The following is a 26,809-nucleotide window of genomic DNA, read 5'->3' on the forward strand; positions in this document are numbered from 1 at the left end:
TGGCTTCTTTCAGTACATTAGTAAAATCCTTCCTTATTCCCTTATCAATGATAGAGCATTTCTAAAGCCAATATCATGATGGAAAACACAAAATAGATGTGTGTCTACAATGCTAAATTGTTACTATAAAGTAACTGAACATCACTGACATCTTAGGATGTTCCAAACGCCAGCCTGATCTCACCCAGGCTGGAGATGGTTTCTCAGAGGTCCTCACTAACCTGGATAGCATTCGGTGGGATAATGAGAATAAAGGAATTGCCGTGTCTCAAACATCTAATGGATAGTTTAAGCTTCTTCACATGACATTTGGATTCAAAACAAACAAAATCTACAGAGAGAAAAATAAAAAAGTAAAACAATACCAAGTATTTTACAAGCCTCTGCATGCATAACATTTGCTAATAGTAGGAATTAGAATTATTGGGGTCCTTTTTTTTTGCAACCTTCTATAATACTACAGTGATTTCAGTTTTTTTCTAATTATCTTTTAAAATACAAATGAATTATTAAATTGACTTGGCTCTTTTTCCTGTTAGCATATTAAAGGTATCTTACAAATTAAATGAATAAAATATACTGAGGAGCTATTTAGGACACTGTACTAGGTGAGAGGAGGGGGTTAAAAGGTCCCCTCCCTGATGCAATCAGTCTATCATACATGGTAGCCTCCTTGACTGGATCATGAGATCACTGTCAGTGTTTTAAAATTTCTCAAAATGTTGGACATTTTCTAAAAGATGAACTCTACTGCTGCTAAGTCTTCTTTTACAATTGGAAGACCATTGTTCATAGGAGGAGCAAAGCAACAGAATGTGCTATAAACCCGCACTCCCGCTAGAGTGGAGGCTGTGATCAACAACACAAAGATGCCCTACCTGTGGCCATCCTTCTTTCACTCCTATTTTTAACATGTATTGGGCAAGAGAAGAAACCTATTTCTTTCTTTCTTTCTTTCTTTCTTTCTTTCTTTCTTTCTTTCTTTCTTTCTTTCTTTCTTTCTTTTCTTTCTTTTCTTTCTTTCTTTCTCTTTCCTTCCTTCCTTCCTTCTTTTCTTCCTTCCTTCCTTCCTTCTTCCCTTCCTCCCTCCCTTTCTTCTTTCTTCCTTTCTTTCCTTCTTTCTTTCTCCTTCCTTCCTTCCTTCCTTCTTCCCTCCCTCTGTCTTCTTTCTTTCTTTCTTTCTTTCTTTCTTTCTTTCTTTCTTTCTTTCTTCCTTCCTTCCTTCCTTCCTTCCTTCCTTCCTTCCTTCCTTCCTTTCTTTCTTTCTTCCTTTCTTTCTTTCTTCTCTTTCTTTCTTCTCTTTCTTTTTGTCATTTGTCTTTTCAGGGCCACACCCGAGGCATATGGAGGTTCACAGGCTAGGGATTGAATTGGAGAATAGCTGCCAGCTGACACCACATAGCCACAGCAACGCCAGTTCCGAGCCGCATCTGCGACCTACACCACAGCTCATGGCAACGCCAGACCCTTAATCCACTGAGAGAGGCCAGGGATTGAGCCTGCATCCTCATGGATACTAGTCGAGTTCGTTAACCACTGAGCCACGACGGAACTCCACAACCCATTTTCTACTAGAAAATCTTTATCTTTATTAAAATATGAAGACTTTATTACGCATACTCAGTGTATCATGACCTTTAACTTACTTGAGTTTGCCTTCATTGTACTCTTTTTCCATTGCTCATCACTGATTCTCTAGATGATCTTGAGACACTTAAATCCTTCATAAAAAATACAAGAGCTATAAAAATACATTCAGAAGGATGTTATAGATGAGGACTGTAGAGATTTGTGGTTTAGCACCTGGACTATGGAGTTGACTACTTAGGTCCAATCTAAGCTCTTCCACTTGCTGTTTGTGTCACACAAGAAAATTACTGAACGTGTTTAAACATCAAGTACCTCATGTGAAAAATACAGATGATAATCTCAACCTTGAAGCACTGGAATAAGGATTAAAGGAAACAATGTTAAAAAAGTTTAACGGGGAGTTCCCGTCGTGGCGCAGTGGTTAACGAATCCGACTAGGAACCATGAGGTTGCAGGTTCGGTCCCTGCCCTTGCTCAGTGGGTTAACGATCCGGCGTTGCCGTGAGTTGTGGTGTAGGTTGCAGACGCGGCTCGGATCCTGTGTTGCTGTGGCTCTGGCGTAGGCCAGTGACTACAGCTCCGATTCGACCCCTAGCCTGGGAACCTCCATATGCCGCAGGAGCGGCCCAAGAAATGGCAAAAAGACAAAAAAAAAAAAAAAATTTAATGGATTCTCTGTACCTATTAAATTAGAGCTATTATCTTTAATGTTATTAATCACAATAACCTGGCCATTATAAATTTACATTTATTTAAGTGTATCCATTTAAGGAAATGACGTCTAAGTGGACAAAAATTAACATTGACTGAATGATATTTCTAGAATAATGTGCACTTTTATTTTTAAACCATTTTTTATTTGAAAATATTCAGTTATGTTATTCTTAATATCTGGAAAAAAAATGTTTTTGTTGCTATTCTGAAGTTTAGACTCTAACCTTCAATTTTTTGGACTTTTTTAGAGAAGTTTTAGGTTTACAAAAGAATTGAAAAGAATAAATCCTTCATATTTTAATAAAGATTTTCTGATAGAAATGGGTTTCTTTCATTGCTCCAACATGCACGTGGCCCTCCCATCATCATCATTACTCAACAGAATGGTGCTTTTTTTTTTTTAACAAAGGATGAACCTATACTAATACATCATAATCACCCAAAGTCCATCCTTAGCCTTTGGGTTCACTGTTGATGTTGTACCTTCAATACCTTCAATGCGTTTGGACAATATATAATAACATGCATCCATCATTAAAATATCACACAGAATACTTTCATAGCCCTGAAAATCCTCTATGCTCTCTCTACCTATTCATCCTTTCCACTCTGACCCCTAGCAACCACTAATCTTTTTAATTGTCTCCATAGTTTTGACTTTTCTAGAAGGTCATATGGTTAAAATCATACAGTTTGTAGCCTTTTCAGATCGGTTTATTTCACTTAGTAACATGCATTTAAGGTTCCTCCATGGCTTTGTATGGCTTAATAGCTCATTTCTTTCTAGAGTTGAATAATATTCCATTATCAGAATACACCATAGTTTATATATCTATTCACCTACTGAAGGATATTTTAGTTGTTTCTAAGTTGTTTGGGGAATTACGAATTAGGCTGCTGTGAAATACATGTGTAGGCTTTTTGTGGACATAAGTTTTGAACTCCTTTGAGTAAATATGAAGGAGAATGTATGGTCAGATAATGTTTAGTTTTGTTCAGAAACCATCAAATTGTTTTCCAAAGTGATCATACCACTTTCCATTCCCACAAGCAATGAATGAGAGTTTCACATCCTCATCAGCATTTGATGGCAAGTGTCCCAAATTTTGGACATTTTAATAGGTATGTGGAGGTATCTGATTGGTATTTTGATTACATTTCCTGATGACATATGATGTGGAACATCTTTTCATATGTTTATTTGCCATCCTTATATTTTTTTTGGAGAGGTATTTATCTTTTAATGTCTTTGGTCCATTTTAAAATCAGGTTGTTATCTTATAGTGGAGTTTTACAAGTTCCTGTTATATTTTGTATAACAATTTTCCATCGAATGTGTCTTGTGCAAATATTCTCTTCCAGTTCTTATATCATATTTCACAGAACAGAAGCTTTTGATTTTAATGAAGTCCAGCTTATCAGTGATTTCATTTATAGATCATGCATTTGTGTTGCATCTAAAAAGGTATCACAAACTGTTGCTTTTGGAATGGAATAACAATGAGATTCTGCTATGTAGCACTAAAAGCTATGTCTAGGTACTTACGACGCAGCACGACAGTAGGAGAAAAAATTATGTATACATGTATGTGTGACTGGGTCCCCATGCTGTATGGTGAAAAAAAAAAAGCATGTTGGGGGAAATAACAATAAAAAATAAATTTGAAAAATAAAATAAAATAAAATAAAATAAAAGACATCACCATACCCAAGGTCATCTAGGTTTTCCTTCATGTCATCTTCTAGGAATTTTGTAGTTTTGTGTCTTATATTTAGGTCTATGATCCATTTTGAGTGAATTTTTATGAAGGGTATAAGGTCTGTATCTAGATTCTTTTCTTTCCTTGCATGTGGGTGCCCAGCACCATTTGTTGAGGAGACTGCCTTTGTTCCATTGCATTGCCTTTGCTCTTTTGTCAAATACCAGCTGACTGTATATATGTAGGTCTATTTCTGAGCTCTCTCCTGTTCCATTGATCTGTTTGTCTATTCTTTCTCCAACACCACACTGTCTTGATTACTGTAGCCTTTTAGTAAGTCTTGAAGTCAGACTATGTCAGTCCACCAATTTTATTCTTCTTTAACCTCTCTTTAATTTTAACTCTTTTTCACATCTCATGAGTAAGAAAGCAATTCATCTTAGACATCCATTTTTTTTTCAAAGATAACACTAGCAGCAAAGCTTTTTTTAAGCTCTTGATACTTTATCATATTTAAATTTCAATCTCGGGATGCCATTGAACATATATATATTTTTTAATATAATCATATAGAAAACCCTATAATAGTGCCTAAAAGATGGATTAACTTTTTTATGGAATCTGCCTGGAAAGCAGTTTATATTCTAGAAAATATTATCTACAAGTTTAAATAATTTTGTCTGATATTGATTGTAAAAGTATTTATCTATTGAAGATATAGGCACATCTATTACCTCTGTGTTAGCATCTCCTTGTTTTCTTGAATTTTTAAATATTATTTTATTGACACAAATTATCCAAAGTCAGTATGTATATGCTTTGTCTACATGTATAAAATGTTCTCCCTGGAAATCCTAGTGACTGCTTTTCTCCCTTTTGTTGTGCAATACAAATTCTGCAGTCATGTACTTGTTACCTACTTGGTCTCACTGCTCACCACTTACAAAAATCAATACTCACAAATGTTGGTAAAAAGGAAAGATGCCTTTAATCAGAATGCCAGAAATCTGGGGAGATTGTGGGTTCAGTGTCTTCCAAAACTACCTCCAAAGAGTTTGCTCAGCCATGAAAGTTTTAAAGGGAAAGAGGGAGGTAATCTCTGTTAATCATTGAGATGGAGGACAAAGTCATTCCCATCTCCCACTCACTGGATGCAAGCTTGTTGACTTCTTGTGATCTTCCAGATGTTATCTTGTTCACACAGTTTGGTTACACAGTTTGTTCAGGAGATGACTGAAGGGGAAGTTGGTCATCTATTAATTACTCTTTCTTCATTTCTACAATTTGATCAATGGAAAGAGCCAACAAGTTAGGCAACGTTTTGTGTGATTGAAATATTTGAAAGTTGTGCTTGGGCTGGAGATGAGCAGAGCGTAGAGATGCCTGGTTTAAAACTCAGTTACAATATAGCTCGACTAAAATGACAGGGAAAGGGGCTTCCTGCTGAGGATGGTTTCCTGCAAAGAGCTCTTCCTACCCAGATGCCTTGCCCTGGATGTACTGACAAGCAATACATGAAGAATTATTGAGTTGTGCATATACGTGAGTTGTTTTAATGAATGCTTTTTCATTAGCTTTCCTCTTCCCCTCTTGCCACTTTCCATTTCCTCTAGTCTGGCATTCCTTAGGTTTGCCTCATTTTTTCTCATACTAGCTCCAGTAGTGTGGGTTAGTTATTTTATTTTACTTTGTCAATTATAATAGTCTTTGATTTTTCCCTCTTCCTTGGTTTCTTCATTGATTCCACCCATTTCCCAAGCCTCCCTCCATACACATATTCCCAGGGTTCTCCCTTATTTTGCTGGAACTCTGGTATTATTTTCCTTTGAACTTTCAATCTTAACTGCTTCTCCATGAATATATTGAGTATTGGGGTTTCCTGTTAAAGGGATTTATTGTTTAATTACAAATAAATGAATTATTTTGAAGGAATTGGATTAGTGACTCAGTGAAGACTAAAATTTAGGTTACTTAAATAGGTTCAAGGGAATAGATATAAACCTAACTCAAAAAAAAAATGCTCTAGGATTAGTCTTTTTAGAACATGTTCACTTTTTTCCAGGGAACCATTTGAATGGATATGGATTTGTTTCTAGTCTTCCAGTTTTGCAACTGTCTGATTAACTTAAAACTCCTTAAGAGCAAGATTAATGTCTTATGCTGAGAAGACCCCCCTCTATCTATTGGAGTTTGTTTCATCTTTTGTTTTTCAACACTTGTGTCATACTGGGTAGCAGATTGCTCACTTTGCCTAAGGTGGAACTCTTTCATCTGTAAAATGGTGATAATTATATGCACTACAGAGAATCTTCTGAGGATCACAACATTCAGATCTGGAGACTACCACAAATGTTTTTGTCCTCTGTATTTCACCATTTGGAGAAAAATATTGTGTGGCATATTAGAAAGCATAAGGGTTGGTGTCAGGGAAAACTTAAGTTTGATTAGCTTACAATGGATATCATGGTGACCTGAACTTCCGTGATTCACTTATACCATGTGAATAGGTTTCTCATATGGAAAATGTGTATCACAATACTTATTTCTGAAATATGACATAAATACCAGTGCACAGCAGAGCGTCATCCTTTAATTCTTCTTTTGAGTGTAGTTTTCCAGTACAGAATACAACCCATCAAATGTGTTAATTGATTGATCCCTATATCTTTGACTACATCATTAAAAAAATGCTAACCAGGTCATTAGATGGTAGGAGATAAAAGAAGATACATTTAATGGAGATGTTGACATAAAGTGACAAGCCTCAAAAATGTCCATGGATCTGTATAATGATTAAGATGAAAGGAAACTGTACTTTGAAAACTAAGTTTAGTAACTCTACTTAACAGAAAATAAAAGATGATCAAGGAAGTTCTAGTTAACACCAAGGATTTAAAGTTGAAATTAATTTGTAGCTTGAACACGAAGTTCATTCTGAGAGTGACTTATGATTGGATTAAGGTCCTCAAGATGAAACTTAAAGAATGACAATTTCCCTGCCTATAAAAATTAATGTTACTTTTTTATTTTAAAGCATTTCCTTCTGTAATGATGTGCTGAGAGACTGAAAAGAGGATCTTTCTTCTTTGTGTTAATATTCACACAAGCTCCTTATGTTTCTCTTCTCAATTTCTTCTTGGAATAAAGGTGTCATCATAAGAAATTCCACCAGAGATAACTGTACCCAGAATCTTTTCATCTACACACAGGCTGTACAATCAGCTCTACTTCAGGAAAATCTGATTCTGGAGATGGTTCATATATATTCCTTGTTAAGTGCTGAATTGTGTTCCCCCAAATTCTTATGTTGAAACATTAATCCTTGGTACCTTAGAATGTGATTGTATTTGGAGACAGGATCTTCAAAGAGGTAAAATGAAGTGATTATGGTGCTCCCTAATCAAATATTACTGGTGTTCTTATAAGAGAGGAGATTAGGTCGTAAACATACACAGAGGGATGATTATGTGATCATTACCCAAGGATAAAGACCATCTCCAAACCAAAGAGAGAAGTCACAGAAGATATCAATCCTGCTGACACCTTGATCCCAGACTTCTAGCTTCCAGAATTGTAAGACAATTAGTTTCTTCTGTTTAAGACCCAAGTCTGTGTTGTTATGACCACACTGGGAAACTATGCATCCCTGGCCATACTGTTCCTAGTGGTGGATTTAGAATAACCTCCCCGTACTACATTATTCCATTATCTCTTCAATCTGAAAAGTGATCTTCATCTCTGGATTTGTAGGATTCAAAGAAAACTTTAGTTTTTTCACCTATTTTTACATATATGCAGCTAATAAGAAAACTATGACTTGGGGAATTCTCTTGTGGAACAGTGGGTAAGGATCTGGCATTGCAATTGCAGCAGCATGAGTCACTACTCTGGCACGGAACCACTGGCATTCAAGGGCATGGCCAAAAACAAGACAAAATAAAACAAAACAAAACAAAACAAAAAACAAATGTGACTTGAACCTAGGATCACATGATTTTTCTATTTATTCCCAATATAAGCTTTGGGCTTGAATGAAAAATTCTTTTAAATTTCTATATAAGATTGCAAGCAGCTAAATTTGTTTTTTTTAATGTGTATATCTGTTTTATTATTATTTTTTAAATAGTTATTTCCCCAATACATTTTTTCTTCAAACTGTAGAGCATGGTAACCCAGTTACACATACATGTACACATTCTATTCTCTCACATTATCATGCTCGATCATAAGTGACTAGACATAGTTCCCAGTGCTACACAGAAGGATCTCATTGCTAATCCATTCCAAAGGCAATAGTTTGCATCTGTTAACCCCAAGCTCCCAATCCACCCCACTCCCTGCCCATCCCCCTTGGCAACCACAAGTCTATTCTCCAAGTCCGTGATTTTCTTTTCTGTGGAAAGATTCCTTTGTGTCATATATTAGATTCCAGATATAAGTGATACCATATGGTATTTATCTTTCTCTTTCTGATTTACTTCACTCAGGATGAGAGGCTCTAGTTCCACCCAGGTTGCTGCAAATGGCATTATTGTGTTCTTTTTTATGGCTGAGTAGCATTCCATTGTGTATATATACCACCTCTTCCAAATCCAATCATCTGTCAATGAACATTTGGGTTTTTCCCATGTCTTGGCTATTGTGAATAGTACTGCAATGAACATGCAGGTGCATGTGTCTTTTATAAGTAGAGTTTTGTTTGGGTATATGCCCAAGACATTGGGATTGCTGGGTCAAATGGTAGTTCTATGGATAGTTTTCTAAGGTACCTCCATACTGTTCTCCACAGTGGTTGTACCAGCTTACATTCCCTCCAACCGTGCAGGAGGGTTCCCTTTTCTCCACATCCCCTCCAGCATTTGGTATTTGTGGACTTATGAATGATGGCCATCCTGACTGGTGTGAGGTGGTATCGCAAGGCAGTTTTGATTTGCATTTCTCTAATAATCAGGGGTGTTGAGCATTGTTTCAAGTGCTTGTTGGCCATCTGTCTATCTCCCTTGGAAAGATGTCTATTCGGGTCCTTTGCCCACTTTTCAATTGGGTGGTTGGCTTTTTTGCTATTGAGTTGCATAAGTTGTTGGTAGATTTTAGAGATTAGGCCCTTGTCGGTTGCATCATTTGAAACTATTTTCTCCCATTCTGCAAGTTGTCTTTTTGGTTTCTTTTTGGTTTCCTCTGCTGTGCAAAAGCTTGTCAGTGTGATTAGGTCCCGTTGGTTTATTATTGCTTTTATTTCTGTTGCTTTGGGAGACTGACCTGAGAAAACAGGCATAAGGTGGATGTCAGAGAATGCTTTGCCTATGTTCTCTTCCAGGAGTTGGATGGCGTCTTGCCTTACATTTAAGTCTTTTAGCCCTTTTGAGTTTATTTTGGTGCATGGTGTGAGGGTGTGTTCTAGCTTCATTGCCGTGCATGCAGCTGTCCAGGTTTCCCAGCAATGCTCGCTGAAAAGACTGTCTTTTTCCCATCTGATGTTCTTGCCTCCTTTGTCAAAGCTTAATTGACCATGGGGGTTGTCTGGGTTTATTTCTGGGTTCCCTCTTCTGTTCCATTGGTCTGTCTGTCTGTTTTGGTACCAGTACCACACTGTCTTGATGACTGTGGCTTTGTCATATTGCCTGAAGTCTGCGAGAGTTATGCCTCCTGCTGGGTTTTTGTTCCTCAGAATTGCTTTGGCGCTTCTGGGTCTTTTGTGGTTCCATATAAATTTTTGGATTCTCTGTTCTAGTTCTGTGAAAAATGTCCTGGGCAATTTGGTAGGGATTGCACTGAATCTGGAGATTGCTTTGGGTAGTATGGCCATTTTTACAATCTTGATTTTTCCAACCCAGGAGCACGGGCTATCTTCCCACTTCTTTACATCTTCTTTAATTTCCTTGATGAATGTTTTATATACTTCCTGGCATATAACTCCTTGACCTCCTTGGTCAGGTGTATCCCCAGGTACTTGATTCTGGGGGGTTGCAATTTTAAAAGGTGTTGTATTTCTGTATTCCTTTTCTAACATTTCATTGTTAGTGTACCGAAATGCGACTGATTTCTGAATGGTAATCTTACATCCTGCTACTTTGCTGAATTTGTTGATCAGGTCAAGCAGTTTTTGGGTTGAGTCCTTAGGGTTTTCTATATATAGTATCATGTCCTCTGCACCCAGTGACAGTTTTACCTCTTCTCTTCCCATTTGGATGCCTTTTATTTCTTTTGTTTGTCTGATTGCTGAGGCTGGGACTTCCAGTACTATGTTGAATAACAGTGGTGAGAGTGGGCCTCCTTGTCTTGTTCCAGATTTTAGTGGGAAGGCTCCCAGCTTTTCTCCATTGAGTAGTATATTTGCTGTGGGTTGGTCATAAATGGCTTTGATTATGTCAAGGAATGTTCACTGTATACCCACTTTTCTAAGAGTTTAATTCTTTTTTTGTTTGTTTGTTTTAATTTTGTGTCTCAGCCAATATGACTATCAGTCAAAAGCAAGCAGATATAGGAAGTGCTTAATGTGCTTAAAAAACAGGGCAACCACAAATCAAAACCAAACATTACATTCACAAAAACTGAAAAGAAAATTATTCAAGCATAAAATAAGTGGAAACCCTTCAAACAAAAAAAGAAATGAAGAAAGAAGAAACACAGAATCCACTGGAAAAAGGGTTTAAATTTGCAATGAATATATACCTATCAATAATCACCTTAAATGTCAGTGGACTGAATGCTCCAATCAAAAGACTCAGAGTGGCAGATCAGATAAAACAGCAAAAACCTTCAATCTGCTGCCTAGAAGACACTCACCTTAGAGCAAAAGACACATATAGATTGAAAGTGAGGGGATGGGAAAAGATATTTCATGCCAATAGACAAGACGGGAAAGCAGGAGTTGCCATCCTCATATCAGACAAAATAGACTTTAAAACGAAGGCCATAAAGAAAGACAAAGACAGACACTATTTAATGGTTAAAAGATCCATTGAAGAAGAGTATATCACAATCATCAATATATATGCCTCTAAATAGGAGCACCCAGATACCTACAACAAATACTAACGGATATAAAAGGAGAAATTGTTGGGAATACAATCATAGTAGGAGATTTTAACACTGCACTCACATCAATGGACGGATCCTCTACACAGAAAACCAGTAAAGCAGCAGAGATCCTAAAGGAAACAATAGAAAATTTCCTCTTAATCAATATTTTCAGGACATTACATCCAAAAAAATCAGAATATACCTTCTTCTCAAGCGCATATGGAACATTCTCAAAAACTGATCACATACTGGGGCACAAAGCTAACCTCAACAAATTTAAGAGTATAGAAATTATTTCAGGTATCTTCTCTGACTACAATGGCATGAAACTAGAAATCAACCATAGGAAAAGAAATGAGAAAAACTTACTACATGGAAACTAAACAACATGCTATTAAAAAACCAATGGGTCAATGAGGAAATCAAGAAGGAAATTAAAAAATAGCTTGAGGCAAATGATAATGAAGATATATCCACTCAAAATCTACGGGATGCTGCAAAAGCAGTGCTCAGAGGGAAGTTCATAGCAATAAAGGCCTTCCTCAAAAAAGAAGAAAAACCTCAAATTGACAGCTTAACCCACCATCTAAATGATATAGAAAAAGCAGAACAAACAAAACCTAAAGTCAGCAGAAGGAAGGAAATCATAAGGATCAAAGAGGAAATCAATAAAGTAGAGATTCAAATAACAATTGAAGAAATCAATAAAACCAGGAGCTGGTTCTTTCAAAAGGTAAACAAAATTGACAAACGTCTGGCTAGACTCACCAAGAAGAGGAGAGAAAAAACACAAATAAAGAAAATCCAAAATGAAAAAGGAGAAGTCACAACGGATACTACAGAAATCCAAAAGCCATGAGAGAATACTATGAGCAATTCTGTGCCAACAAATTTGACAAGCTAGAAGAAATGGACAACTTTCTAGAGACTCACAGCCTGCCAAAACTGAATCAAGAAGAAATAGACCAACTGAACAGACCAGTCACTAGAAATGAAATTGAATATGTCATAGAAACACTCCCTACAAATAAAAGTCCAGGACCAGATGGCTTCACAGGTGAATTCTACCAAACATACCAAGAGGAACTTACATCCATCTTCCCTAAACTTTTTCAAAGGGTTGAAGAGGAAGGAACACTCCCAAAGACATTCTATGACACTGCAAGCAGTTAAATTTGTAAGGCAGTTTTCTAGGGTTGTTCTTTTTGTCTTCTGCATAACATTTAACTTATTGTGGGAAGCCCAAAGACAATTATTATTTTAGGAAAAAAATGATTTTTTTCAACACGCTGTGCGACCCTCATGCAAGGATTTCATAGTCTGGTGAAGTGGCAAACAAGATTTAATGTTACTTAGTATAATGTGTACAAAGAGAGGCACTCCTTTATTTCAGAAATGAGCAACAAGCCAGAGGAAATGATCTCACATTGAAAGAGACCTTAGCAGGTAGTCAAATGAATTTGAGGCAGGAGTACATTTTCTATGTGATTTTGTATGCACCAGGGCAAAACAAACAAACAAACAAAAAAACACATTTTACAATACATAAGCTATAGTTGGAAAAAGGCCATTTGATCATGAAAAGCACAAGAAGCAATATTGACAATGGAGATAGGAAATAAATAAAGTAACACCTACTTCCCCCCACCCCCATGAAGGTAGAGAGGAGGAGCCTTGAGGCGGGGGTGGGGCGGGGGAGAGTTGTTTAAAACGGAACATGCACCAAGGAGAGAAAATGTGAATTAGGTTCCATGCAGAACATCCCTCAATGTCTCCAAGCCAAGTCCTTAATTTTTTATAAAAATAAACCACGATTAGAGCAATCAGAGCAACAAATGTTGCAGCCAACATTTGGATACTTATCATCATCATTCATTCTTGAAGAACTTATTGGATGCCTACAATGTTCCCATGATTCAGTGGCAAGCAACTTAAATCAAATTTGGAGTCAAGTTAGGCAGTAATGCATATCAACTCAGAAATAACAATATTGGATTTCCCATTGTAGCACAGTAAAAACGAGTCTGACTAGAAACCATGAAGTTGTGGGTTCGATCCCTGGCCTTGCTCAGTGGGTTAAGGATCCATCATTGCTGTGAACTGTGGTGTATATCACAGACGTGGCTTGGATCTGGTGATGCTGTGGCTCTGGCATAGGCTGGCAGCTATAGCTTCAATTAGACCCCTAGCCTGGGAACCTCCATATGCTGTGAGTGTGGCCCTAAAAAGCAAAGAAAAAAAAGAAAAGAAAAGAAAAGAACTTTCAATATCTTAATTATTTCTCCGTTTTGGTGAGTTTATTCTATGTGTAGAGCTGTGCTACAGGGAACAATATGGACAAATGTCACCCTGCTCAAGAAAATACAGCAAGTTATACCTGGTACTGGTTTTCAACTTCCAGTACTTCTGTAAAATCCTCTTCTGATGAAAAATACAATTATGTAAAATCAAAACTTTTTTGTTGTTGTTGTTTTATGTTTGCACCCTCAGCATATGGAAGTTTCCAGGACCAGGGATTGAATCCAAGCCTCACTTGCTACCTATGCTGCAGCTGCAACAACTCAGGAACATTTAACCCACTGTGTTGGGCTGGGGATTGAACCCCGGCCTCTCTAGTGACCTGAGCTGCTGCAATTGGATTCTTAACCACTGCACCACAATGGGAACTCCAAAACTAATTTTTTTAAAAGAGATGAGGGAGGGTATATGTAAATGTATAACTGATTCTCTTTGCTGCACATCTGAAACTAACACAACAGTATAAGTCACCTATACTCCAATAAAATGTAATTAGTTAATTAATACATAAAACAGAGGGTAATCTAAGTCCTAGACAAATTCCAAGGCCTGAAGAAATGTTCATCCCTACTAACTCTGTGGAGAGACTAACTGGCCAAGTTGGCCACCAAGCGTCTAAGTACCTTTGTGATGATGATACAAGCTGAGCATGGAGAGAAATAAGTGTTATAAGCAGGAGATAGTCCAAGGACATGTTAAAGTAGAAATTCAAGGGAAAAAATGCACTCTAGGGTCATAGAATAAGCCTTGTCACAAATTAGGTGACAAATACTGCTTTCCACGCATCCTTAATGTGCAATTAGAAGACTAATTCTGTTTCTCTTTACCTCTCAAGGCCATTATGCATTTGATATGGCACACAGGTGTTAAAGTACTTTAAAAATGTTAGACACCAGATAAATGGAAAGGTTTATTATTTAAAATTAAGCTTAACTGCCTCAAGAAATGCCATAAGTAGATGGACACGCAGAAGGGTTGTCTTCAAGGATGTGGCTTTGGGGAGTGAACAAAGGATAGAATATTAGTCTTAATTGTGCTCACATATAAAGCCATTTCCACCAGCAGTGCTTTTTTCCAAAAGGAACATTATCAGTCATTAGCAAACAATTTCACATCACTGTAAGAAAACCATGTGACCTTGCTGAAGAGTCATTGTGCAGCACCTTTACATGTATTTTTTTCCTGGTGGGTGATTAAAGAGGCTGTTAATCTCTTTTTGCTGTGAGTGACTGAAGGACACTGAGTCAAAATTACAATTCAGACAAGAAGTAATCTGCCCTTATCTTTCAATATCACATGATATGTTAAATGGTAATTTATACCTCAGTCTTTTTTGGCAGGATGTATTTCCTGCTGAGGATGTCTTACTATCTGTAGGAATAGGTGCTTTTTTGTCTGGACCTAGCATCAGTTCTCCATGAGGCAGCATCCTTAACCTCCTTTATTTATTTATTTTTATAAACTCTTTTGTTTGCCTTTTTTTCCTTATTTTTTTGGCTGTACCTGTGGCATGCAGAAGTTCCTGGGTCAGGGATCGAACCCATGCCACAGCAGCAACCCAAACCACTACTGTAACAATGCTGGATCCTTAACCCACTGAGCTACAAGAGAATTCATATTTTTTTATTTTAAAATATTTTTATGGTTTCTGCCACTGCATATTGAAGTTTCTGATCCAGGGATTGAATCCAAACTGCAGCTGTGACTTCTACCACAGTTGCGGTAATGCTGGGATCCTTTAACCCACTGCTCTGGGCCAGGGATGGAACCAGAGCTTACACAGTGTCCTAAGCCACTGAAGTTGGATTCTTAACCCACTGACCATGTCAGAAACTCCTTAACCCCTTTTAGGACTCGTACCTACCATCCGCCTGGGCTGGAAACAAATAAGCCCACTAAAATGATCAGAGGTAGCTAGAAGACTTTCCCTATAAGTAATGTCATAAAATTTTCATACTCAAAATATTCATTAATCATCAACTCTCTTTGTTAAGCACCATAGACTGTTGTGGTCTATGCATGTGGAGCAAAGAGAAAGAAGAGGTTATTGAGATAAGAGATGCTGCTAGCACAGTGGGATGACTTCCTGATGGTCAGGGAGAGCCAACCCCAGGTGCATATCCAGGTCTGTTTTTACAGCCCAGGGAGAAGAGCGGTTTTACAATATACCTGCTAACCTGTTGACTAGATGGGGAAAGAGGGGTCTTATGATACGCTGGGCTGGTTGTGGGTGCAGTGAAGAGTAGGACATATACCTTTCCTAGTGGGGGATAGGAAGGAGTAGACCAGGTTGCTCAATGTAGGTGAAGGAGCATTACAATGAGATGGGTGGGGTGATGATAAGGGTCTGGTAATTCTTGTCTTGGCCAGAGGCTTTGAATTCTATCTCCTTGATGGGGCCTTGAAGTCCCACATAGACCACACAAAGATCAACCTCAAAGAATTTATCAGATAGTAAGGGAGATAATACATGTATATCAGTATGCTAAGCTAATATTTTGTATTGGCCATCTGGCCCTGCCAACCCTGCCAATCTTCCCTGTACTCTAATAGTCCAGTCCTGACACACACCCCCACCAAAGTAGCCAATTTGATTTAATATACCAATTTCCTTGGAAGGAACTTCTCAAGGGAGAACAAAATATAGGCAAAGTGAAATGCTTGACTTGTGAATTAAAATATATGATCCATTGAGTTATCAGACAAAAAAGAAAGGAAAAAAAAATCTATGACCCAATGTGTTATCTCCCAAACAAAACTAGACAAAGGATATAGAGGCTGAGTGAGAGACTGTGACCATGGACCACAAAGACTGGTATGGAGCCAATAAAGACAGCCCTCTGAGCTCTGCTCCAGGTGCACAATTAGTAACCAGCTTCAGAGAAATGGGAAAGAAACTCATGTCTTCATCCAGATAAACATTTTGCCCTAGACAAGGAGTTATATTAGCTGTTCTTTTCCTTCCTATTTGATGAAGACTGCCAAGCAACAACAGCCTATAGCCTTTTAATACTCAGATTGCTCAGCAACCTCCTTATTCTTCCCATGTAGACAAGCCTTCTTTCTAAAACCCAGGCAGAGGATAGAGCCCCGGACACCAAGAGAAATAATAGTGATGAGAAGGACAAAGTCCCCATATCTGGAGACTATGGGATTTACAAGAGAGAGCTACAGCTCTTTCACTGAGCTGAAACGGTGGTAAAACCAGTGCTCCTTGGACATAAATGTTTTCTTAAGTGTATTTTATGGAACATAAATATAAGATAAAGCATTCTTATTATTAAAAGTTACTAATTCCTTGGAGTTCCTTGGGGGCTCAGCAGGCAAGAGATTCAGTGTGGTCACTACTGTGATGCAAGTTTGATCCCTGGGCCAGGAACTGCCATATGCAATGGGTATAGTCAGAAAATAATAATTTAAAAATTTTAAAAATAAATAATAGTTACAAATAATTTAGTTAAACTTTCTAACACTGTATACTCAAAATGCCTCCTGGAATGTCTCAGGGTTCCAAGCAATATTTACTAGGGAACAATTATAATTTTCCAAATTGGAATGATCATAGAATTATTAAAAAAAAAAAAAACTCCAGTCACACAGTACAATAATACTTTATGTAATGCAGTTTGCAAAACATATTCATCATCAGGTGTTATATGTGTTATATGTATTTATTGTTTGTTTTTCTTTTTAATTTTTTTATTACAGTTGATTTACAAATGTTCTGTCAATTTCTCTGTACAGCAATGTGAGAGGGTGTGGAGAGAAGGGTACCCTCCTGCACTGTTGGTGGGAATGTAAATTAGTACAACCACTATGGAAAACAGTACGGAGGGACCTCAGAAAATTAAATATAGAACTACCACATGACCCAGCAATCCCACTCCTGGCCAATATCTGGAAAATACTTCATTGTTATATGTATTTAAAATAATAAACTAGAAAGCAACGTGAGTCTTAACAGAAATGCAGATCCAATGTTATAGAAGTTCAAAGGAAACAAATCTTATTCCAACCAAAAGAGTTAGAGGTGATTTCAGGAATGCGGCATTTAGGCTTGGTCTGGGAAATCAGGCATTTAAACATTTGGAGGTATGGGGGGAAGGAGAGAAGTCATGTTAGGTTAAGGAAATAGCACCATAGCCACACTCATGGGAAAGAAAACCAGCAGAAGGAATAGTGTCTTACCTTGGCTATCCAATGGCAAACACCATCAGTAGTAACAGAAACCTCCAAGTGGAAGAGGCTTGGTTGGGGCCAAATATAGAAAGTCATAAGATCCCAGAGGAAGAAGTTTGATCTTTACTCAGTAGCAAACCTGCTCCAGGTTTATAAGCAAACTAGTAACTCTTTTAAAGCTTAAACTTCATTTCTTCAAGTTAACATACTCATAATAAAAATATTCTTATATTGTTTTCATGTAATATAAAGTCAACTTTTCAGTTAAAATTGTGAAACAGAAGAAGCTATTTTTAGCACTGTCCATTGCTCCTGCTCTGTACAAACACATCAGGGTTAGCTTTGGCTGTATTCTCTGACCACATGCCAATTTAACTCCCTGCCACCTAAAAATCTATGCTTATTTATTTAATAATCACTGATTTTAATGTAATGAGGGCAGCTGTGTGGCAAATTTTTTGCACACATTTGTATTTTCCCTCCACCACCTTTATGAAATACACGTGAATATTTCCTTTTGCAGAGGAGGAAAGTAAAAAGTCAAAGCAATTCGCACAATGTAATTTAGGGATTCCAACCCATACCTGCCAGATTACAAAGGCTGTGCACACTTTTAATATCCTGAGAATATTTTTCTTCTGGGTTTCCAGAGACAATGTCATTTTAACCTTTCAGTAACTCTAATTAAAACAAAAACAATAGGAGTTCCCGTCGTGGCGCAGTGGTTAACGCATCCGACTAGGAACCATGAGGTTGCGGGTTCGATCCCTGCCCTTGCTCAGTGGGGTAACGATCCGGCGTTGCCATGAGCTGTGGTGTAGGTTGCAGATGCGGCTAGGATCCCGCGTTGCTGTGGCTCTGGCGTAGGCCGGGGGCTACAGCTCCGATTCAACCCCTAGCCTGGGAACCTCCATATGCCGCGGGAGCGGCCCAAGAAATGGCAAAAAGACAAACAAACAAACAAACAAACAAAAAACAATAAAGTTTAAAGAAGGGTAAGTGTTTTAATATAGCCTTCAAAAATCCACAGGCCATCAAATATTGGCTTATTCCTTCCACGTAAAAAGCTACCCTGCTGATAACTTTGGAATTAGCTAACTTTATATTTTTTTCATTTTACTGCTGCATATGTGGCATATGGAAGTTCCCAGCCAGGGGTCGAATCAGAGCTGCAGCTGAGGCCTATGCCACAGCAACAGCAGATCTGAGCCGCATCTGCAACCTACACTACAGCTTGCAGCAACGCTGAATCTTTAACTCACTGAGTGAGGTTAGTGGCCTCATAGATACTAGTTGGGTTCTTAACCCACTAAGCCAAAAAGGGAACTCCAAGAATTAGCTAACTTTAAAACCACCCTATTGACTAATATCCACTGAAAAATATCACATATTTGTTTTTTTATGTCTATGGGATATTTATGACATACACCATTTTAAAACAATGGAATAGTAACTGCAATAGTTACTTTTTATAACACATGTAATTTTTCTTAATGATTATTTAACATATTTTTTAATACCTGACTTTGTAAGGTTAGAAAAATTTACAAATGAAAAATGAATCAAGTCTAAAATCTATGCAATTTACTAGAATAAACTTACTAATAAATATGTTTACATATCAAATTATTTTTTAAAAGCTTGAATTAGGCCTTCATAGAAGACTGTGAAAAGACAAATAAGTAATATGTGTAAAATATGGGAAAGTCGATAGTTTATGATAAAGAGAGGCTGGATATAGAAGAGGAATAGTGTGATACCAATTAGAGTAAAAAGCCAGTTGTTGCGAGTTCCTGACGTGGCTCAGCAAAAATGAATCCCAATCCCTGGCCTCACATGGGTCAAGGATCGGCATTGCCATGAGCTGTGGTATAGGCTGCAGATGCGGCCTAGATATGGCATTGCTGTGCCTCTGGTGTAGGCCAGCAGCTGTAGCTCCAATTCGACCCCTAGCCTAGGAACCTCCATATGCCACGGGTGCAGCCCTAAAAAAAAAAAAAAAAAAAAAAAAAGCCAGTTGTTTTTGTTGCAATTACTAGAGATAGGACAATTAGGCCAACTACTTAAAAGCTCTGTAGCTGTTTCCTAATCTACAAAAAGAGATGAGATGGTTTCTATATTTATAGTTGTTAAAACTAGTCAATTGTAAAGGATGGAGGAAGTATTCAGTATGCAGTACAAGCCACATATGTATTGTCTACTAGCAGTATTACTAAGGGACCTGAAAATGAGGGCTATGAACATTTAGCATATCGCTTGAAAATAAATTAATTGTGAATGCCACAATCTCAAATGTGCAAAATCTGCAGCGAAGAATTTTGCAAGTGTGACTGACCATTGACGGTAATGAAAGACACCGTGGTAACAAATTGAAACATCATATCCGTCCCTCTTCTTCATGGGTACACAGCAGAATTTTATTTCTCAGCCTCTCTGTCATTAGGTAAAGCCATGTGACTGTGTTCTGGCCAAGATTCGTAGGCCACTTCCAAATATAAAGTGTCAAACTCACAAAACTCTCAATGCTCTTTTACTTCACGTCCTGGACAGACGCCAAAGTATTCAGGAGAAAATATCATTGGTGTTAGAGAGCTAGAGGCTAGAGAAAGCCTGGCTCCTATAATGACCATAGAGTATACAGCCCCCATTCCTCAACCTGTCATTGAAAATATTAGATCCATATTATAACACAGGAACATTTATTGTTTTAAGCCACTTAGAGGTTGAGGGTTTTTTTTTTCCCCCAGAGGAGTTTGCCCACTGTAATTGACACAGGAACAAAAAAAATATCAAATAAGAGTTAGGATACTTCTATCCAAACTGTATGGTTAGTATTTATTAGCTCTATAACTTTGGGTAATTTATTTAAACTCTGATTTTTCTTTTAGTTGCTATAAAACTCCCATCATAAAAGTGACAAGAATTAAAGGGCACAGTTACGAAGCTTGGAAAAGTAGGGACTCGGTAAATGATAATTAAATCTAGATTTAACAATAACTTAGTCAATAGTTACATAGCCCTGAGATACCTATATTACATAGAACAATTGGTTAAATCATGTTTTTAATAATAATATATCCCTTTAGTTGGCAGAAGGTTTTACTTTTCAATAGTATGCTTTGATTTCACATAGATGCATCTCTCAAACTGCCCTCTTCAATTACATGGTATTGACATTCTGAAGAAAAGATTGGGTTTTATTTTCTTCTTGGTGTCTCTGCACCAATTTGCCCAATCTCTTCTCTAATAGAGTAGCCTGTATTTAACATGCACAACAACTGCAAGTCATTAATTCTCTAAGTCCCTCCTAAATCAATCCTCTGGCTGTAGACTAGAATCTTAATGTAGTTTTGGTCATTGGGAATCTCATCAAATTTATTAAATGGAGAGAGGTGTGACACAAGAAAAATGTCTATTAACTATTTAGATTAATTTTTTTTCTTTCAGGAATAGATTTTCTTTTCAAAACCATTGTAAACATATACATAATGAACTCATCTATGAAAATAAACGGATTCACAGACATAGAGAACAGACTTCTAATTGACAGTTGGGGAGGGGAAGGGGAGGATTGACAGTTTGTGATTGGTCTATGCAAACTATTAGATATAGAATAGATAAAAAAAGTCCTATTGTATAGCATAGGGAGCTATATTCAATATCCTGATAAATCATAATGGAAAAAACATGAAAAAGAATGTGTATATATATACATGTATATATACAGTGTATAGCGGAACCAATTTGCTATACACCTATAAGTAACACTACATTGTTAATGGACTACATTTTAATAATTTTTTAAAGTCATAAACAAATGGCTACCCAAAGAAGGCTCTGCATAGCATTTTAATCATTATAGAAATTCTATATATTAGTATACTTTTCATGCGTATATACATTTTTTTTTGTCTTTTTGCTTTTTCTAGGGCCACTCCCATGGCATATGGAGGTTCCCAGGCTAGGGGTCTAATCGGAGCCATAGCCATTGGCCTACGCCAGAGCCACAGCAACGCGGGATCCGAACCATGTCTGCGACCTACACCACAGCTCATGGCAACACCGGATCATTAACCCACTGAGCAAGGCCAGGGATCGAACCCTCAACTTCATGGTTCCTAGTCAGATTTGTTAACCACTGCACCACGATGGGAACTCCTATGCATACATACATTTTACAGCTAATTGTCATAAATTTTCTAACATCAACTAGACAGTGGTTAAAAGTCAGTTTTTTTTCTATCTGAAGATTTTTATTGGGAAATAAAATATACAACCACAAAATAATGTTTAAAGATTGATGGAAAGCTTACAATTTTGCTAATACACAAGCTATTATGCAACTACTACATAGAACAAGGAATACAACAAAAGTGCCAGCACCTCAGAGCCCTCCATGTGCCCCTCCCTGTGCCCCTCCCCACTGAAAATTCTTCCCTCTTCCCTGGATGAAACCACTCTCTTGACTTTCATGGTAATTAATTCCTTTTCTCCTCGTTCTTTGATGACCAAACTAAGCATTCTTAAATACTACAGTTTAATATTTTTAGACTTTTAAATCTTCTTTTATTTTTTAAAATACTCATTGAATTTTACTACATTTATAGTTGTACAATGATCATCACAATCCAATTTTATAGCATTTCCATCCCAAATCCCCAGGACATCCACCCACCCCACAACCTCTCTCATTTGGAAATGAGAAGTTTTTCAAAGTCTGTGAGTCAGTATCTGTTCTGCAAAGAAGTTCATTGTGTCCTTTTTTTTAGATTCCACATGTAAGCAATAGCATATGATACTGGTGTCTCACTGTCTGACTGACTTCACTTAGCATGGTAATTTCTAGGTCCATCCATGCTGCTGCAAATGCCATTATTTCTTTCCTTTTAATAGCTGAGTAATATTACATTATGTGTATGTACCACTTCTTCTTTATCCACTCCTCTGTCAATGGATATTTAGGTTGTTTCTATGTCTTGGCTATTGCATATAGTACTGTAATGAACATTGGACTACATGTATCTTTTCAAGTAATGGTTTTCTCTGGATAGAAGCCCAGGTGTGGTACTGCTGGATCAAATGGTAATTCTATTTTTCAGTTTTCTGAAGAATCTCCATACTGTTTTCCACAGTGGTTGTATCAAATTACATTCCCATCAGCGGTGTAAGAGGGTTCCCTTTTCTCCACACCCTCTCCAGCACTTATTGTTTGTAGACATTTTGACGATGGCCATTCTGGTGTAAGGTACCTCATTGTGGTTTTGATTTGCGTTTCTCTAATAGTTAGTGATGTTGAACATCTTTTCACGTGTGTTTTGGCTGTCTGCATGTCTTCTTTAGAGAATTGTCTGTTTAGATCTTCAGCCCATTTTTTTATGGGGTTCTTTTTTTTTTTGGCATTGAGCTGCAGAAGGTACAGGTATTTTGTCTCTTTAAGTAGGTTAATTCCTAAGTATTTTATTATTTTATTATTTTTGATATCATGGTAAATGCAATTATTTCCCTAATTTCTCTTTCTGATCTTTCATTGTTAATATATAGAAATGCAGTTGATTTCTGTGTATTTATTTTGTATCCTGACACTTTTCCAAATTTATTGATGAGCTCAAAGAGTTTTCTGGTAGAGCCTTTAGGATTTTCTGGTATCATGTCACCTGCAAATAGTATCTTCCTTTCCAATTTTGATTCCTTTTATTTCTTTTTCTTCTTTGATTGCTGTGGATAGGACTTCCAAAACTATGTTGAATAGTAGTGGTGAGAGCAGAAATCCTTGTCTAATTCCTGATCTCAGTGGGAGTTCTTTCAACTTTTTACCATTGAGAATGAAGTTAGCTCTGGGTTAGTCATATATGGCCTTTATTATGTTGAGATATATTCCCTCTATGCCCACTTTCTGAAGGGTTTGTATCAGAAATGGGTGTTGGATTTTTGTCAAAGGCTTTTTCTGCATCCATCGAGAGGATCATATGGTTTTTATTCTTCAGTTTGTTAATGTGGTGTATATATCACACTGATCGATTTGCAGATATTTTACATTTCACTTGATCATGATATACAATCCTTTTATTATATTGTTGGATTTGGTTTGTTAGAGTTTTGTTGAGGATTTCTGCATCTATGCTCATCAGTGAAATTGCCCTGTAATTTTGTGTGTGTGTGTGTGGTATCTTTGTCTTGTTTGGTATCAGGGTGATGGTGGCCTCATAGAATGATATTGGGAGCGTTCCCCTGCAATTATTTGGAATAGTTTCAGAAGGATAGGTGTTAGCTCTTCTCTAAATGTTTGATAGAATTTGCCTGTGAAGCCATCTGGTCCTGGACTTTTATTTGTTGGAAGTATTTTAATCACAGTTTCAATTTCAGTACTTGTGATTGATCTGTTCATCTTTTCTATTTCCTCTTGGTTTAACCTTGGAAGATAGTACTTTTCTAAGAATTTGTCCATTTCTTCTAGGTTTTCCATTTTATTGGCGTAAAGTTGCGTGTAGTAGTCTCTTATGATCCTTTGTATTTCTGTGATGTCCATTGTAACTTTTCCATTTTCATTTTTAATTTTATTGATTTGAGACCTCTCTCTTTTTTTCTTGATAAGTCTGGCTGTCAATTCTGTTGATCTTTTTCAAAAAACAAGCATTTAATTTCATTGATGTTTTCTATGGTTTTCTTTGTTTCTATTTCATTGATTTCTGCTCTGATCTTTATGATTTCTTTCCTTCTGCTAACTTTAGGTCTTGTCTGTTCTTCTCTCACTATCTGCTTTAGATATAAAGTTGGGTTGTTTATTTGAGCTTTTACTTGTTTTCTGAGGTAGGCTTGTATTGCTATAAACTTTCTTCTTAGAATAGCTTTTGCTGCATCCCATAGGTTTGGGATTGCTGTGTCTTTTTTTGTCATTTGCTTCTAGGAATTTTTTTTTTGTCTTTTCTAGGGCCACACCTGCAGCATATGGAGGTTCCCAGGCTAGGGGTCTAATCAGGGCTGTAGCCTCCGGCCTATGCCTGAGCCACAGCAATGTGGTATCCGAGCCTCATCTGCAACCTACACCACAGCTTACAGCAATGCCAGATCCTTAACCCACTGAGCAAGGCCAGGGATCAAACCTGCAACCTCATGGTTCCTAGTCGGATTCGTTAACCACTGAGCCATGGCAGGAACTCCCTAGGTATTTTTTAATTTCCACTTTGATTTCTTCAGTGATCCATTGGTTGTTTAGTAGCATGTTGTTTAATCTCCACATGTTTATGTTTTTTGCAGTTTTTTCTTGTTGTTGATTTCCAGTCATATGGAGTTGTGGCCGGAAAAGATGCTTGATATGATTTCAATTTTCTTAACATTACTGAGGCTTGATTTGTGGCCCAGAACATGATCAATCCTAGAGATTGATTGAGTTGCGTGTGTGCTTGAGAAGAATGTCTATTCTTCTGCTTTTGGGTCGAATGTCCTATAAATATGTATTAAGTCCATCTGGTCGTCTGCTTCATTTTGGGCCTGTGTTTCCTTGTTGATTTTCTGTCTGAATTATCTGTCTAATGCTGTAAGTGGGGTGTTAAAGTCCCCCGCTATTATTGTGTTACTGTCAATTTCTCCTTTTAATGCTCTAAGCTGTTGCCTTATATTTGAGGTGATCCTATGTTTGGTGCATATATATTTACAATTGTTATATATTCTTCTTGGATTGATCCTTTAATCGTTATGTAAAGTCCTTCTTTGTCTATTATAACATTCTTTATTTTAAGGTCTATTTGTCTGACATGAGTATTGCTACTCCAGCTTTCTTTTGATTCCCCTTTGCATGGAATATTTTCTTCCATCCTCTCATTTTCAATTTGTATGTGTCCCTAGAAGTGAAATGGGTCTCTTGAAGGCAGCATATATATGGATCTTCTTTTGGTATCCATTCAACAAGTCTATGTCTTTTGGTTGGGGCATTTACCATTTACATTTAAGGTAATTATTGATATGTATGTTCTTATTGCCATTTTATTAATGTTTTGGCTTTGTTTTTGTTGCTCTTTTTTATTCCCTTCTCTTGTTCTCTCCTCTTGTGGTTTGATGGCTATCTGTAATGTTGTATTTGAGTTGATTTTTCTTATTTGTGTGCATCGATCATAGATGTTTGGCCTGCAGTTGCCCTAATATAGGAGTCTATGTTTGTTTAAATTGTTGGTCTCTTAATTGCAAGTGCATCTCCAGTGTCCTGCATTTGTACCCTCCTCTTCTCACGATTTCTGATTTTGATAGCATGAATTGTGCTTAGATGATTTCCTACCTTTACTATATATATGCCTTTACCTGTGAACCATATCATTTGTGGTATTTTTGTTTCTAGTTGTGGCTTTTGCTTTTCTGCCTAGAGAAGTTCCTTTAGTATTTGTTGTATAGCTGGTGTAGTGTTTCTGAATTCTCTTAGCTTTTGCTTATATGTAAAGCTTTTGATTTCTCCTTCAAATCTGAATGAGAGCCTTGCTTTGTCAAGTAATATTGGTTTGAGGTTTTTCCCTTTCATACATGAAGTATATCATGCCACTCCCTTCTGGCCTGCAGAGTTTCTGCTGAAAAATCTTCCGATAACCTTACCGAGGTTCCCTTGTATATTCTTTGTTTCTATTCTGTAGCTGTTTTCAGCATTTTCTCTTTGTCTTTAATTTTGGTCAGTTGGATTAATATGTGTATTGGGGTGTTCCTCCTTGGGTTTACTTTATATGGTGCTCGTTGCGCTTCCTGGATTTAAGTGAGTGGTTCTTTTCCCATGTTAGGGAAGTTTTTGGCTATTATCTCCTAAAATATTTTTTTCTGTCCCTTCCTCTCTCTCTTCTCCATCTGGCACCCCATAATATGCGTGTTGGTGTGTTTAACATTGTCCTAGTGTTCTGAGACTCTCTTCATTTCTTTTTGATCTTTTTTCTGTTTTGTGTTCTACATCAGTGATTTCCATTAGTCTGTCCTCCACCTTGGTTATTTGTTCTGTCTCATGTATTCTGCTATTGGTTGATTCTAATGAAATTTTTTATCTCAGTTATTGTATTTTGCATCTCTGCTTGCTTAAGTTTCAAATCTTGTATTTCTTTGCTCAGTGTTTGCTGTAAATTATCAGTCTTTGCCTCCAGTTTATTTCCATTGTCTTGCATCATCTTCAGCATCATCAGTCTAAAGTCTTTTTCCTGGAGGCTGAGAATCTCCTAATCACTTAGCTGTTTCTCTGGGTTTTTTCTTGTTCCTTATCTGAGTAATAGTTCTCTGCCTTTTTATTTTTATAGGTTTTTGGTGTGGTCTCCTTTTTGCAGACAGTAGAGTTGTGGCCTCTT

At 37.2% G+C, this 26,809-nt stretch overlaps 1 protein-coding gene across 3 annotated transcripts in view; it reads left to right on the forward strand.

Moving 5' to 3' along the window:
• The window catches only part of DPP10 (dipeptidyl peptidase like 10), a 1,405,335-nt gene that overhangs the window by 519,995 nt on the left and 858,531 nt on the right, over positions 1-26,809 (forward strand). The window contains exon 1 of one of the 3 annotated variants that reach the window (XM_085001436.1): positions 5,336-5,546. The exons of the other annotated variants lie outside the window; for them this stretch is intronic. The gene's annotated coding sequence lies outside the window, so the exon portion shown is untranslated. Of the gene's footprint in view, positions 1-5,335; positions 5,547-26,809 lie in introns of those variants that run through there. 3 annotated transcript variants of the gene reach the window in all.

This window comes from Sus scrofa, chromosome 15 (genome assembly GCF_054392235.1).
Source record: "Sus scrofa isolate SSC_HxYL_T2T_F1_AM1 chromosome 15, Sscrofa_HxYL_maternal_Yorkshire_Landrace_v2.0, whole genome shotgun sequence".
NCBI lineage: Eukaryota > Metazoa > Chordata > Mammalia > Artiodactyla > Suidae > Sus > Sus scrofa.